The sequence below is a fragment of the Passer montanus genome, unplaced genomic scaffold, assembly GCF_014805655.1.
Source record: "Passer montanus isolate IOZ18808 unplaced genomic scaffold, ASM1480565v1 scaffold36, whole genome shotgun sequence".
In the NCBI taxonomy this organism is placed as follows: domain Eukaryota; kingdom Metazoa; phylum Chordata; class Aves; order Passeriformes; family Passeridae; genus Passer; species Passer montanus.
This window is the reverse complement of record NW_024368374.1, coordinates 4,941,615-4,957,935: the sequence shown is the minus strand read 5'-3', so window position 1 is coordinate 4,957,935 and position 16,321 is coordinate 4,941,615. Positions and strand designations below refer to the sequence as shown.

Here is a 16,321-nt window from a genome sequence, read left to right as displayed (position 1 = left end):
CCTATGGCTAATTTGGGTCACCTGTCCCAGCCATGCTCCCTCCAGGCTTTTTGTGCACTTTCTCACTAGCAGAGCATGGGGAGCTGACAAATCCTTGGTTTAGAGAAAGCACTATTTAGCAGCAACTAAAATATCAGTGTGTTAACAACAGTCTTATACTAAATCCAAAACAGAACTGCGTCAGCTGCTAGGAAGAAAATTAACTCTATCCCAGCTGCAAGCAGGAACAGAGGAATGTTACAGGTAGCTGACACCCTAGAGCACAATAACATCTGGGGATGAATAAGGTATTCCTAAGAATAATTTGCATTTTATTTTGAGGCATGCCAGATATTACATCATGCAAGAGATCAAATCATGATGCATGTTAGAAACTCACCTGGGAAAATTTGGTCTTGCAACAATTGGAAGAGGTCCATGTGGACTTGTTGCAAACTGTGTCGCTCCATTCTAGACTCAAATCCTCTTCTTTCATCTGCAAATAGTGCTTCTGCCAGCTATGCATGAATTTGATTTATTGATATCAGTGACTCAGAGGCAGAACTGGAATGAGAACTGGCATCTCCAATCTCCTAAACCTGTCTTCCACCCCCTAGTCAACACTGCAGGCCTGGGCCACTGCCCCCTGCACACAGACCTGCTAATCCAGGTGTTTTACAGGTTATTCTCCCCAGGCTTAGTCAATACCCTACTCTATTCTGCAAGCTGAATCTTCAAGGAAAAGGAAAATTTCACTACTTGTTTGTTACGTTGGAGACCATCTCAAACTTCTGCAAGGATAGCCTGAAGAACCCCCTAGGGTATCCAGTAAGTTGGTTAAACTGCCACAGGTGCTTAGGGTACCAGAAATCCTCACAGTTTCACAGACTAAAAGTCATTTGCATTCCAGGGAAAGCTGGAAAAAGGCTGACCTGAGACTGAGTGAATTTTTTTTTCTTTTTTTTTTCCCCCCACAAAATTCAGCCCTTAAACAGTGATTTTTCTGCAATGTGGATTTTGGAGTTTGAAAGAGACAAGAGGATTGCTAAAGTAAAGCTGGAAGATTGCTAAGAAAAAAATTTTAATAATGATTGGCAACTCAGTTAATATATTTGAAAGTCAAGATGCAGCTACTGGAGCATTAGCTCAAGGGAGAAAAAAGAGATTCAATGCTGGAGACTAGAGGATATACAAAAATCTTCAGAATGATCAGGATTTATGGATGCTTCCTCTCCCACCTGCTGGCACGGGGAGTAAGGAACCACATGTAAAAGCTTCAAAAGTGATTTTAAGAATTAGTAAAGATGTGTTTTGTAAAGAAGAGCTGAAGTTTGGTTTATGCCTGCAAGACGCCTGTTATTTTACTGTAAGGGGAGGTGGGTTAATCTTTTGCTTTTGCAGTACACAAACATGCCATTAATTCTAGCAAATCCAGCTTCAGTGGGAGAGTAGAGCTGGTGCTGTGGAAAAGAATTAAATGCTTTGTGCTTGGAGAGGGGTGCAGGAAAGATAGTTGTGTGATTAAAGTGTTTGACTGGGATCCCAGAGCTCTATGCCAAACCCAGCTCTGCTACATAACATACCCTGCCTGGACAAATCAATGAATTTGTATTGTCTCAGTTCTCTAGTATCAAATGGAGACAATGGTTCTTCCTTTCATTCAGCCACTACCTGTTCTGTCCACGTGGAAAATAATTTTCTTGGTAGAGGCTTCCCTCCAGCTCAACAGAACTGCAATAGCCTGGAGGGAAACACACTGGAGCCCTGGGGCATTTCACCACCATTGCACAACCTCTGATGAAGTACATTAATAACATCTCAGAGGCTGTGTGCAAATAACAAATTGCAAGTTGTGCAAGGCAAGCCCAGTTTGAACACGTAAGATTGGTGCTGCTTTGCAAGTTAGGGAGGACATCCTCCATGGCAGCATTTTCACAAATACCTAAAGCAGGTGCCAAACTTAAACACTGAAGTTGGATCTTTAATGCTGTCCTGAACTGATCTATCCTGTTTGCAGCATCAGCTATGTCACTTGCAGTAAGACACAGGCAGTCCACCTCACAGAAGAGTGTAGTCCTTGTGAAACTCAGTATTTGAAAATCCCACCCTGGTCCACACAGCATAAAACAGTCTTCGGGATATTGTTTACAAGTCTGTCTTGAAAGTTGCAAGCCTGGCAAGTCTTCAAGGAAAGCCTGAAACAACACCAAAGTGATCTGTGTCATGCTTATTCATCTTTTCTCTGCAATTCAGTCCTCTTTTTGCTTTCTTTGAGGCATTTATGAATGCAGTGATACACATATAGAACAGGAACTATGGTTTATAGGTGGATTAAACTGGTAGGAAAGCTTTATATTGTTAAAACTTTGAATAGAAATCGCCAAGCCCCAGCTGTGTGGAGCTGAGCTTTGGTTTTCCTTTGTTTCCATCTGAACAAGTGTCACCGCAGATATCATGTCAGGTCTTCTTCTTCCTCGTGATTTCACAGATCAGATAATTCTCCCTTCCTTTCTTGTAAGACTAACCTTTTGGATTTATGGGGGATTTTGTTTCCAACAAAAGTCTGATTTATTTTTCTGTCATTATTCTCCATCCCATAGATTTTTGGCATCAGATTTTATTGGTATTTAACAAACCCATTATTTGCCAATTGGCCTTTAAAACACTTATTGATAAACATAATGTAAAATAACAAAATGTATTTACCTTAGAAATTAATGGGATAGCATTGCTTTTTATTCCTTAAATAAAGTGGTACCATTTCAGGGCCATAAACAGCTGGTATCATAAGCAGCCCTGCAGTGATAAACAAATAAACCCTGTCAACAGACACCACCAACCTGCTTTTAGAAGCATACTCAAAGAAAAGAACATATTTAAAATGTGGGACTCTGAATTGTCACTGTAGTGACACAGTCCCCTCTCTGGCCACAGAAGACAGCTGAACAACCCTTTTGAGCTCTGTGAGCAGAGTAACTTCCCTTCGAATGGAAATGCTCTGGGCACAGCAGACAATCAGCTTTGCTCCCTGGAACCATCAGGGGTGATCACTAGAAAGCAGCACAAGATGATTACTTCCTCTGTGCTGGGAAAAGTCTGCTCTAGTGTCTTTCACAGCATGCCAGTTCAGAGCTGTTATCATCAGGCAGGCTCCAATTTTGTACCATAAAATGCATTCCATTTTTCCCAGAGCTTTTACAAAAATAAGCTGAAGTTCAGGACGCATGTAGGCAGGGGCCTAATTTTATGCCCCTGGTTTTAAGTCCATTTGCCTCTAATAATGCTTCTTGTGCACCTGAATTTAGCAGAAAAGTCTTGATGAATCAGGGCTGAAGGTAGTTCCCTGGGGAATAAAGACAGCCTTGTCCTGTCCCAGGTACTGGGCCAATTCCTCTAGGTCATGCACAGGCTGCGGGATGGAGGTCTCTGCTGGTCCTGTGCATGCAGCAGTGAAGGGGTTAATCTGACTTCCAAATTTTGGAGGAAACAGGCACTTCAAAGGCATTTTCCTAATATGGGGTGTAGGAGAATGTCCTGTTTACTACGAAACAAGTCTGTTGTGCTTTGATGCTTTTCCACTGCCAGAAATACCATTATCTAGATTACAATTTATCAAGTTTTCTGGGTATTTCATACTGATAAGGTTTTATGCAGGATCATTACATATGAGAATAGATTTAATCCTGTTTTTAGTAAGCTTTAAGGACACTGAGGGATTATTTATGTAATAAGATGCAAAGTTGCTATGGAAAACGCTATAGCAACCTAACATCTTCACAAAACCAAGCAGCCACTTGTGACAGCAGTCTAAATTTACATTTATTTTACTGCTATTTTATTGACATTCTTAATGTCTCCTTTTGACAGCATGTTAAAATATGTTTTGCATTCATGCTAGAACAAAATTAACAGCATGTTGTTGGAATGAAGATGATGCTTATAATTCTTGGAGATAATTTTAGCATATTTCATTTTGTGTAAATAGCATTAAAATAATAGCAAGAAGAAGCTCAGGTGCATCCCATCTATTTGTAATTGAGAAAACAATGTACATTGAAAGCAATATTTTACAAGTCAGTGAAAACTAAACTGCTTTTATTTGCTTCATATTGGAATGAAAATATTTTTAAGAAAAAAAATGATTTTGTTATTAGAATTTATTTCAAATCCTATATCTTTTATTATAACTTTCCTGATTCAGGATACAGGCTATAATTTTTCATTAGGTTTCATAAAACAGGGCATCATTTCTAACATGTAAACTTACAGTTTGATAGGGGATTGCTCTATTTAAATGGGATTTTTCTAAAACATAAGATAAAAATACACATTTCACCTTAGGAGGTTGAATAAAAAGGGAAAAAATAAACAAACACAAAGTGATGAAACAGTCTGAACTCTGTCCTCTGCTCATTGCAGTTAATAATGAAACTCACATTGAATTCAGTGGGAGCAGAAGCAAGCTCTGTATATTGATTTTCTTCATCCCCCTCCATTAAGAGTCCTGAAGTGCGGCTGTAACATTGTTGAAGTGGGATGTTGGCAGCAAAATCAATAAAAGACAATATTAGAACATATGCTGTTTTCAGCTTCCTCACAATCTGATATAGCTTGTATTAGCATTCTTCTCCAAATTACATTTCATGCTTTCTATAAAGTGACCTTCCTTACAGTGCCCTCTCCAACATAAAACCTCTGTGCTTTTTCTTTCATATTTAGCCTTCAAGAGAATTATTCCTATTTATAACAGTGAAGGTGGTTGATTCCGAACAGAGCACAAAGAATAAATTCCTTCAAGAATGGCTTTAGCTTAAATGATATTTCTGGCCTCCAATGAAAGATCATTTTTATTAGTGTTTAAACTGAGTTCTAGGGGTTACATTTTCTTAATCATGCTGCCCTTCGTGCCCTCTGTTTTTAGAAGCCCTTTGCACCCTGGCACATTAGAGAAACTAGAGATATTGCTTGAGGTGGAGATTTAGGTGCCTTCTTACCTGCCATTATTTCCGAGAATCATCAGCCATTGCCAGTATATCAGAGGAGATAATGATCAGATGGCTGAGTCTTTCCTTCTTTTCTAATGTCAGTTTCTAAGCTCATAATTGCAGGTTTGGGGATTGTTCTTATGTCATGAGACATGCAAGGGTGGCTGAAGCTTCTAAAGCATTAAAAGCCTCCTTTTCAAAACATGAATCTTCTACTTTCTCACGTGTCCAGTTGACTGCCAGTCCGTGGTGTAGTTTCATGCCAGGAGATAAAAACGCGCCCAGCAGAGTTCCTGATTGAAGCTTTGGGGCTACAGAAATCCCCAAAATACTTCTAGTTAGTGATGCTGTTTTACTTTGGTGAATGAATCTTAGATTCAGAGGAGTTTCTTGATGTCCTGCTCTTGTTTTGGATAAAGGCCATCTCAAGAAAATAAGCCTCTTACTAATGACAAATACCCATAGTATAGCATTTTCATGACAAGTATATTGTGGGATTTGATTCATAAATTTGAAAGCCAAGTGGATTCAAAGCTGCTTGGAGGTGAGTGATCTTCTTTTAGTCTTATTTGGGTTTAGATTCATGGCAAAGAGAAGAGAAGAAGAGAAGAGAGAGAAGAGAAGAGGAGAAGAGAAGAGAAGAGAAGAGAAGAGAAGAGAGAACTGTCCTCTAGGATGTAAAATGAAAGAGTGAAGAACTAGATACTGCACAATTTTATCCAGTTCTCTGGTGGGTCCAGTGTGACTCTTTGAACACCAGCATGCAGAAAGGTGGTTTGTTTTGTTGGTCATGGTTTTTGGTTTTGTTTTTAAATGAGGATTTTTTATTGGTTTTTGTGTTGTTTTTTTTTTTACCTTTCACTGGGCAAAATAGTTTGCAACATTTTCTTTATTTATCCATCCCTCCAAATATTTGATGCATTGCAAGTTTTATCAGATTCAAGAACTGTGCAAGCATGTCTTTACAGCAACTAATTGCTGGGCTGCTTCTGAAACAGCGAAGTGCCCCCACCACACATGTCAACCAGGTGCCTCTTTGGAGCTACTTGGTGGTTGCCAATTCCTAACACCACTTCCTTCATTGCTTTTTTGTCATGTGTCAGATACAGGCTATCTTCCTTCTTAAATTTGTCTGGAGACTAGTGAGCATTTTTAGCAGTCAAGGAAGAACATTCTAAAAAGCAATAACTCTCCCTATGTTGTTCTGAGATAGTAATCTGCCTCATAATGTTTTCTTGAAAGATTTTGAGATGTCTGTGATGTAAAACCTTGATCCTACAAACTACTCCCTGCTGGTTGGAGTGTTTGCACTCACGTTCTGGTCAACACCTGCAGATAAAATGTCCTAAGTCGTGGCTTACTCAGAAAATCTGGTACAAGGACTGTTTCACACTTACCTCTTCAAAGCTACACATTCTGTAAATTTTAATAAAATGTCTATTTCTGAAAGGCCTGGAAGTACCTAACTTCCTACCTAACCTAAGCTCTGTAGAACCCTGTTATCTGCAAGTTTGCAACACATTTTATTTTTCAGAAGCTGAGAAAATACCTGCTAAACATGTTAAATTGTGGAAACGCACAGAGGCGTTTATTTGCATATCCTGAATATTCTGGAAGGAGAAGGAGGGGAGAAAAGGAGGTTTGGGCTTGCAGATACAGCTCTTCTGAACACCCTTCCATTCACATAAGGAATAAATTACTCAAGAAATTGTGTCTAAATGTGAGGGTCAAAAATTACAAGCTTCATGTCATCATTTGCTTATGCCTTCTAAAGCATAAAGGGGTAAAAATGTATTCCCATTTAAAATCCATTTTTATCTAAGGCAAAAGTAACTGAGCAAGTATTTCAGTATTATGCATGATTTTAAAAGAAAAATTAACTCAGCCCTCTAATCCACCACAAGGTTAGAGAGATAGCTGGATAAACGCTCTTCTGCAATTTAAGGTGCAATGGAATTTTGTTCAAAAATGGTTTATCCTCACATTTATAGAAAGCACTTTACATTTGTGAACAAAATTTGGCTATTATAAATCAGACCAATTCAAATCACCGTAGTAATTTAAACCACTCATATCAGCCCTTTCTTTACTAATGAATGTGACAAATTGAGGGATTCACATGCACACTGTCAAGTTTGTTTCAAAGTAGCAATGGCATTTTCTTCATAAATCCTACAGATTTTTTTTTGAATTCTCACAGTGGTGCTGAGCCTGAATGCAATTCCTCATTCAAGTGCCAACAGCAGTGATGCAGCCATGTGTCTGTAAGTGCCAGTGCTGATTGTTTAAATCTGAGTGAAAATATAAAAGGCACTTTGACTCCTAAGGAGCAACCATCAGTGACCCACCTACATGGAGGTTTACCTGTATACAATAATCCTTGTATATCCTAAGTGATTTATATATCACATGTATGTGCATGCAGACAATACCTTTGTGCAACATATATAAGATTTAGTAACATCAGCATCTCTTCTGCTATGCAGAGTTCACGTACCCTAAGCTGCCAAACACCAGTAGTACAAGCAGCGTTTTCCATTACTAGTGTGGGAGTCGATCATCAATGCCAGTTGGTATCTCCTCAGTAACTAGCACTTTTCTTATTTTCTTAATTCTTTCACCCTCAAGATTAAAATTTCCTCTGCTCATTTTTAGTATTACATGAATACAGTAATTTTTTAAATATTGATTAGAGGAAAAAAGCCACTTCTTTGTTAGCATCTTTAAAGAAGGGTATCTGTAAAAGTGTTGCAACAGTCCTTTTTCTCAATTAAGAAAAAGAAGTAGAACCTCTAAAAGAGATTTATTATTTGATTGATCATATTTAACTGAGGCAGCAGTTACTGGTAAACACAACGTATCAGAAAAATTCACCTCATCACAAACCAAAATAGGCGAATAAAATGTTAAGTGGCTTTTTATGAATTTTGAAAATATCTGAGAATTGCTACTATTTTTGATCAAAGTTATACTACATTTTACTATGATGGCTTTCTTCCTAGTCAACTCAACTGAAGTCCATCCATCAGAGATGCCTATGCAGAGCCACATCTTCTCTTTCCTGTCTCCCCTTATACATATACCAAGTCAGTGTTATCATGGCTGGTGGTAGCAACTCAAAATGCAGAGGAAGAAAGGGCCCTTTGCTTTAAAGAGGTGACCTGCAGAAACAGGTCTCAATGGGCCAGATTAACTAGCAACTGTCAAAATATCATTTAGAAGCTGTGTAAGGTTCCTGTTCTCCAAGGAGATGCTGTCAAGTAAAATAAACCTTAAATGTGTCAGGCTTTGATATTATTGTAATCATGTGGTCTCTTCCAAATTCCAAATATTCATTTCAGTAATGTGATGTGACATCATTGTAGGAGAAGTCCAAAATGCTTAATGCTGCAATTTACCTGGGACAGATCTGGGTAACAGGGGAGTAGAGAATGTACTGCGACATACGTATGAGTGAGGGAAGAGAGAAACATCTGGCCATGTCAGGCAAGTGGGAATTACAAATGAGCAAATAGATGGACTCATGCATTTAGAGCTGGAGATGAACTGAACAGAACAAGTGCAAAGGTAAAAGAGGAGGGTAGAAAGAGAGGGAGAGGAAGATTGGCCAAAAGTGGGAAACTAGTCTTGGATCTTTGCAGCCCCTGGATCACTGTTCAAGGGGGTTTTCTGCAGCCATGAGGTCCAGATCAATTTTCCCAAGCTGATCGCTAGAGTCAATGATCACTGGTAAGACTGTAACAAGTAATCTACATCTTTATTCCTTGAACTGGCTAGAACAGCTAGGCTAAATAGTCTTTTTTAATGTTTTTAATTAAAACTCAGTTTTTGAGAGCATGATTAAAAGGGAAGAGCCAATACTGATCCACAGTCTAGAAAGTTTGGAACTTCCAGAAACTTAAACCAGAGGTTTTCAGGCCTGTCTAGGCCTTTAAATAAAATGTGAGATATCATGGGACTCATCATAACGCCACAGAAATTGGCAGCACTGCTCTCTGGGGCATTCTTAGTCCTCTGCAGAGCCAGCATTTGCCTACGACTAGTCCCTGCTGGACAATACTGGACAATATAGGTCCTCCCTTTCCCTGCACCTTCTGTGGTATTTGCAAAGAGATGTGCTTCATTACACAAGAAATAATAAGCCTTCATAAATTACTGGTGAGCCACAGGTGCAGTAAACATAAGAAAGGGCAGTGATATTGCTGATGTCTGCTAAACAGGGAGAAATTTCGTAAACTGAGAAAAATCTCGTCAGAGAAACACTTTGGTTTCACAAATGTGTAGAAGTCTGTCCTGAATGGGATGAATAAAATTGTAATTAATAGACTCATAGAATCATAGCATAGCTTGTATTGGAAGAGGCCTTAAATATCATCTAGTTCCAGCCTGGCCTTGAACACTGCCAGGGATGGGGCATCCACAGATTCTCTGGGCAACCTATGCCAGTGCCTCAATATCCGCGCAGTAAGGAATTTCTTCCTAACATCTTATCTAGACCTGCTCTCAGTTTGAAGCTATTCTTCCTTGTCCCTTCACTACATGCCCTTGTGAGTAGTCATACTCCAGCTTTCTTGGAGGCTCCCTTCATCAATCTTTCTTTCTTTCTTTCTTTCTTTCTTTCTTTCTTTCTTTCTTTCTTTCTTTTTCTTTCCGTGCCTTCTTCCATTTACTAATTGTTTGCCACCAAGTTTTATGTGAATAGGAAAATAATTCTCATGATTATTCAATTTGAACATCTGGTATCATCATGAATGTAACTGGTATAATGAGCTTCTCTGCATTGAACATAGGCTGCATGGTAAGGAAAGGACTTTGAAGCAACTGTACCTGAATTAAACAGGTTTCACAAAAGAGTAAATCTCCCTCCCAGTGTGCAGGGCCTAACTCCCACCAACATTAATGACAATAAACCCTTCTCATATAGGATAATTAGTGCCCTCAGAGTTTAAATTTGCAGATACCAAGGCATTCAAATGAAGTGTGCTTAGCACTTGAAAATAATGTGGAAATTTCTTCATTGTTTGGTTGCATTATGTCTGAAGGGGGAAAAGAAAAAAAACTGTTCATAGCTAGGTTAGCTTGTAATTGCTCCAAATTATGTATTTTATGCCATGCAAATTTTGTTTCTAGAGTTTATTCATGATACTTAGCTAGCTATTTTCAAATTGTAAGCAAAGTGTGGTTTGTTTTGTTTTTTTTTAAACTCAAGTGACACAGTGTTTTTTTGCAGGAATGAGGGAGAACTATGGAACAGGTATTTTTTAAAGAATGCATTACAGGAAGAAGGCTGCTTTTAACTGCTTATATCAGACATATTTCTGTGCACTTGTCATTGACATCTGAGCACTATGATGCCTTGAAAGGCTACCTAGAACAGAGGCTAGACAGTGTTAAAGGAATAAAGTAGATATTTATTAAAAGGATACACTTTGGGCAGTGCAAGAGCCCGGCTGTGGCTCCAGCCAAGGTGGACAACGGGTCTTGAGTTTTCACACTTTTATAAGTTTTGGTCCATTTACATATTGGGGTTAACTGTCCAATTACAGATTGAGATTATGAAGTCACATCCTCCCAGATTGCTCTCCTCACTTCACTGTTTTTTACACTTTTTGGGCCTGAAGCTGCAACGGTGTCCTTGGTTCTCAGGCTGGAAAAGGATTGTTTTGTCTGACTAAACTGTGAAAATAACTTGCTAACACTTTATATGAAGTTCAGAGTTATGTACTAATGCAGTACAGAATATGAAAGATATCAAAGTTAAAACTTAAGGCATCACTACGCTGGTGATCAGGTATTTGGTAAGTGTCCATAAAAAAAAGCAAGTGTTCTCTGGGACTCAAGACTATGGACCAAAACTGCTTTAGACATTGGATGACTCAGGATCCTGATATTGTGAAGTGGGCTCAAGAAGATGCCTCAAAGTGACCAAGGTGTACTTGTCAAGTCTTCCTCTTTCAGAAAGCTTCTTGCAGAATACAGAGAGAAGGGTCAGCTTGGTGCTGGAGATGTTGGTTATCACCTGTCAAGCTGCTCTGTGTGTCCCTTCACCTCAGAGGTCATACAGCTTGCCATCTGCAATGAGGGTTGTGCCTTCCTTCCCACCACCTCGCACAACTCCTCCAAACTTGACCTTCCCACACATCCTAAAGTGTGGGGCTACTGACTGACACACACACCCCACCACTGAGTGATCATAATGAGACTCTCAGACTCTAGCACAAAATTAAATTTTCAGTGGGCTGGAGAACTAAGCACAGCTTTACAGGGTAAAAATGAATAAGGGTCCAGTGGTCCTATCTAGTTATAATAGAATTACAGATTGGCTTAGACTGGAAAGGACCTTAATGATCCTCTAATGATCCTCTAGTTACAATTTCCCTGCCATGAGCAGGACTGCCACCCACTTTATCTCCTACAACCATCCAAACTGTACTTCTGCAAAGACTATCTTCCTTATTAATGAAAAATGCCATTACTGTATAACTTACTGTTTTCAACAGCATCAAAATACAGTTCATGTCCTTCCAGATCCTCCAGAAACATTTTTCCTTGCTGATTTTCCCCTGCTTGTAATGCTTCACAGTTCACCTATTTGAAAAACAAGCAGGCTAGCTGGAGGCCAGGGATAACTTCTATTGTTTGTATTTATAGTTGTGAACTTTGTGTCCTTTTTTTCCTCCAGTCATATTTGTTTAGTCCCTCAAGCTGAAAACTCTTTGAAGAAGTCACTGTGTCTTGCAAGATGGCTTTTTTGACATTGAAAATGCTCTGCAATGGGAGTGATTAATCAAATTACCTTAATATCCATTATTTTGACATGTTTTGATGCTTCTCTTTTTTGCTGTTATCAAGACAAACATTATATCATTTAAACCTTCATTTTCAAGTCAGGAAATTAGGATAATGGCTTTAGTAGAACTGAGATGGCAGAAAGGTTTGGGAGTAGGCTCTTTCTCTGTTTTCGTCTGTCTCATTATATCAATACATCAGCTACAGTTCAAAAACCCTGAAAAATTCTGCTGGTTAGACCATAGTCTGGTCAAACATCACAGAAGTTCTGAGTTTTATGATCTATTTCTGTACAAATATAGAATCTATTGGAAATATAAACTACAAAAGATCTGCAAGGAGGACATAATGAAAATCTTTAAATTTACAGGCAGGTCTTCTGTTGTTGTTTCTACTGTTTGTCATTTGTTTTCCAGATAATACTTTCAGATTTCTTCAGGCTCTCGAGATAACCTACTGCTTATGCTTTTCAGCTCAGTGTGTCCTCGGTATGCAAATTAGTAGACTGTCATTAGCATTAATTGTAATGCTATTAGGGCACCATCTAATGAGAAATCCACAATGCAGGTGTGCACTAGTAGAAATGATAGAAAATCTTGAATTCTCCCTAATGTCCTCAATAAAGAAATGCATTCAGAGATGTGGGGTGTTAGCTTTATTTCCTGGTCACTAGGACATGATGTGGGTCATGAAATACTACAATTAGCCCATGCCACCTGTGAGGACTTACTCTGCTTTGGCTCCTGTGGGCATTGATATGTATTAGTTTAAATGCAGTCACTGAGTACCTGCTGAAAGTGGAAAGCACAGATCACTGCTAGACAAAAAGAAGACACTCTTCTAACTATCCAAGGTAGACACCCTAAAAAAATAAAGTTAATTGCTTTTAAGCTTTTAGATGCCCATCAATGAATATGTCCTTGGATTTCAGTGGATTTCTAACCAGCCAGTCATTTCCTGTATTAAAGAGGGTGTCTTTTTGATTTGGATCTGGTCTGGATCCACTAAATGGAGTCTATCTTGCTGTTCAGGTTGTTGCCAAATTGAATGTAGCACTTCTGCCTCAGCACAAAGAAATCACACTAACCTCTTGGAAGTCTTTGAAATATCAGTGCAAAGGTTTCCCTCACCTATATATGTCTAATCTTCCTTCAGCTGCTTCTCTGAGGCTGGCAGGTATCATTTTGCATCCCTCAGTGAAAATGCTGTAAAGAGAATATTGAGCTGTTTTCCAGCTGTGTTTGTTTAGGTAGGAATATTTTCTTCTACTTGCTGCACAGGCAGCTATTTGGGATTGTTGTCAGTTTTCCTTTGATATAGATTTCTTGTATATAGTTCTTTTGTAAATGTTTTCAGCATTCACTGTCTTTTATCCAAAGATTTTTTTTTTAGTGTGCCTCAGAGAAGGATTTTGTAGATGAGTATCTGAACCACCAAATGTAAAATTGCTTGAGATGAGATGAACAAAATATTTTTTCAACTAAAACTACATTCATCAGCTTTGTCAATGAACTCCTAGCAAAATTTATGAAAAATTTGAAAAACAAAATTACTTTTTAAAATGCAGATTCTTTTCCCCCCAAAATTCTTCTCTATTTTAAATTTAATATTAAATCAAGTGCCTTTGTCTATATTTTATATAATAAAATGCATATCATTGTATATAATGATTGTAAATGAAATATTTAAAATAAATTATAGGATGTTTTTAGAATAGAATAGATGTTTTGCTTGGAATAAAAAGAGACATTGATATGAATTCAGAGTTATTTTAATCTTGGTGCGCTAAAACATAAATATCTTAAATTTATAGTTATGTTAGGTCAACACAAAGAATGTGTCTGATTTTGTTTAAAGCATTTATCCAATGCTGAATGAGCTGGACACCCTGAGGTCTGTCAGATGTCTTCCTTTTGTCTTATTCTCCTTTTCTGTTAACCATTCTGTCCACACATGTTAGGAACCAACTATTTGCAGCTTTAAATTAAATAGCAAAGTATATAACATTAAGTTAATGTCATATCATTTATGGACTCTTATCTGTAATTAATTCATTTAAAAGCTTGTGGCCATTCACTTATGTGTTACACTGCTACTATATGTGTTGCATCTTCCTTATTTAAGAACATATTTCTGCCTTGGACCCTGTTGCTATTTGCTGTGCTATGAGTGGTTAGGGTGATTACCCAAGTGTATAATAATGTTGATAAGGCTCTGTACACCTGAGGGAATCCTGCCTATCAGAAATGTATCTCTCCTGTATTCTTATTCTCTCATTTTATGTGGTTTGGGATGTTTTCATTTTGTCTTAAAATAGGTTGCAACATCTTCCATGCACAGCCTTTGTCTTCTGGTGTACAGAAAAGAACATGGCACCAACCTCAGCTGGAACTTCTTTGTAGCACTGCAATGTAATTATTGTTATACAGGTTTCAATATTACATATTATATATATTTTTTAATATAGGATTCAGAGGTGCATCTCTGTTATTGAACAGTAAAAACCTGCATTGCATTCCTACAGGGTAAATGGACAGTTACCTTCATTGCTCCTGTGTTTTGTGATTTGTTTCGTTGCGATTAGTTATTTTTTAAACTCTAATAGGTTCATCACATAAAGGTTACTTGCTTTTGTGAGATGTTGTGGCTCTTTTCATTTCTCCTATTTTGCTGACTCTGTAGTAGACATCTCTTGCTGTCTGTAGCCCCACTTAATAGCCTGAACTCACCTAGGAGTACAGAAGGAGAAGAAGTTCTCCAATTAGGCTGTAGTGAGGCACAGAAAATAGTCAAGTAGCCTTTCCAGATAAGACAGTCTGAACCTCAGCTCGATCTGGGTCAGAACCCACCTTTCAGTGGGGGAATACACAGGCCTCACGCCCCCACTTGTACAGCAGCTCTCAGAAGTTTTTGGAGAGCTGGAATAGATGAAGAGCAGCAGGTGAACTACTGCTCTCAAGTCGCTGTGGAAACTTGAGTACATCTCTGATGGTGTCTATTCCTGTTCTCAGGGAGCTGAAGGGTAGGCAGTTTCTTGCTAGAATTTAGTGTTATATTAAAAAAAAACCAAACCAAAAAAAAAAAAAAAGAGAAACAAAAAAAAAAACACCAAAAAAACCTCCAAAACAAAGCAAAAAACCAACCAACCAAACAAACAAAAATCAACAAAAAACAAACAAAAAAAAACCCCAACAAACTAAAGGCATGAATTTTGTGAGAGTCTAATTGGTAGAAGTAAGAGAGTACAAATGACAGAGTGACAGAGAGACTTTCCACCAGGGGCTGTAGTGGCACAACAAGGGGAAACAGTTATAAACTGAAAGAGGGTAGGTTTAGATTGGATGTAAGGAAGAAATATTTTAGGATGAGGATGGTGAGACAATTGCACAGGTTGTACTAAATAATCTTTAGAAATCCATTCCAACACATACTATTTAATTTTGACTTGACATTTTTTTTTTTGGACAGATGTTTCTGTTTGCTGGGCCTCTTACTATTTTTTTTAATCCTTTCTTTTATTATAGCTTCTTGGCTCTTATAAAATAAAAACTAAAAAAAAGTACTTCATCCTCTTATTTGCCCATTGGACTCATTAGTACAATTTCTTGAGGGTAAATTTTGTCATGGAAGGATGATTACATGCTTTTCAGAACAATTTAATTTGATATAACAATACTGTAACTCTTGCTAAATCTTGCAGAGATTCTGCAAAATATCCAAATTGAGCAGAGTAACCAGTCCTTGTCTGTATTTGAATAGTGGCTGACTGTACTTCATTTTGAATAATGCATTTGCACTTCTTTAAAATTAGCAAAAATTATCTGAAATGAAGGTAGATTTGTCCTACCAAAGATAAAACATTTTTATTGCTAATGAAATATTGTGACATTCTACCTAATTGCTGGTATAATTTCACAAATGTGCTGAATCATGTTATCATGGGGAACAGGGGACTCTTTATCTGCAGAAGGTCTAGTCAAGAGGTGCCTAGTATTAAATGGAGTTAATATGCAATTTCATATAATTTGGAGTTTAACCATACTGCTGTTGTAGGTGGGCAAAAAAGAATTCTGTGATACCAAGCCTGAAATCATTTAATCAGGAATGTAAATCATTTATGTGGTTCAGTTACCAAATGTTGATAGAACCGGCCATAGTAGATTGTTGTTTTTTAATTACAGCTGCTCTGTAATGTTGTTGTGTCACCAGGTTCCAAGAAAGAAAATAGCATGGTATGGCAGTTTGCTGTGCCAAATGGCCACTGCTCCTGCCAAATATAAATACTACCAGGAGTGTGTTCTTCTATAGGATGATAGCCACATCCCTAATTAATGAATGCCACCTTTCCCTATATGTATTTATGTTCGGATAATTTATTTAAATAATGTTCCTACTACATGCTTTATAGCCTTCTGCCTTTTGCTACACAAATTTTAGCTTATATTGCAAACTGTGCAAGTCATTTGGCAAATGTAATTTTCATCCCTGCATACTAATCGATTTCTTCACAAACACCTGCTATCAGTTATGATAATAAAAATGCCATTCTAAATTGAAAAGGGGCCAAA

The 16,321-nt window shown here is 37.9% G+C and overlaps 1 protein-coding gene across 6 annotated transcripts in view; it reads left to right on the top strand.

The window, feature by feature from the left end:
- The window catches only part of ENOX1 (ecto-NOX disulfide-thiol exchanger 1), a 357,615-nt gene that overhangs the window by 297,334 nt on the left and 43,960 nt on the right, over window positions 1–16,321 (top strand). The gene's annotated exons all lie outside the window — the stretch shown is intronic.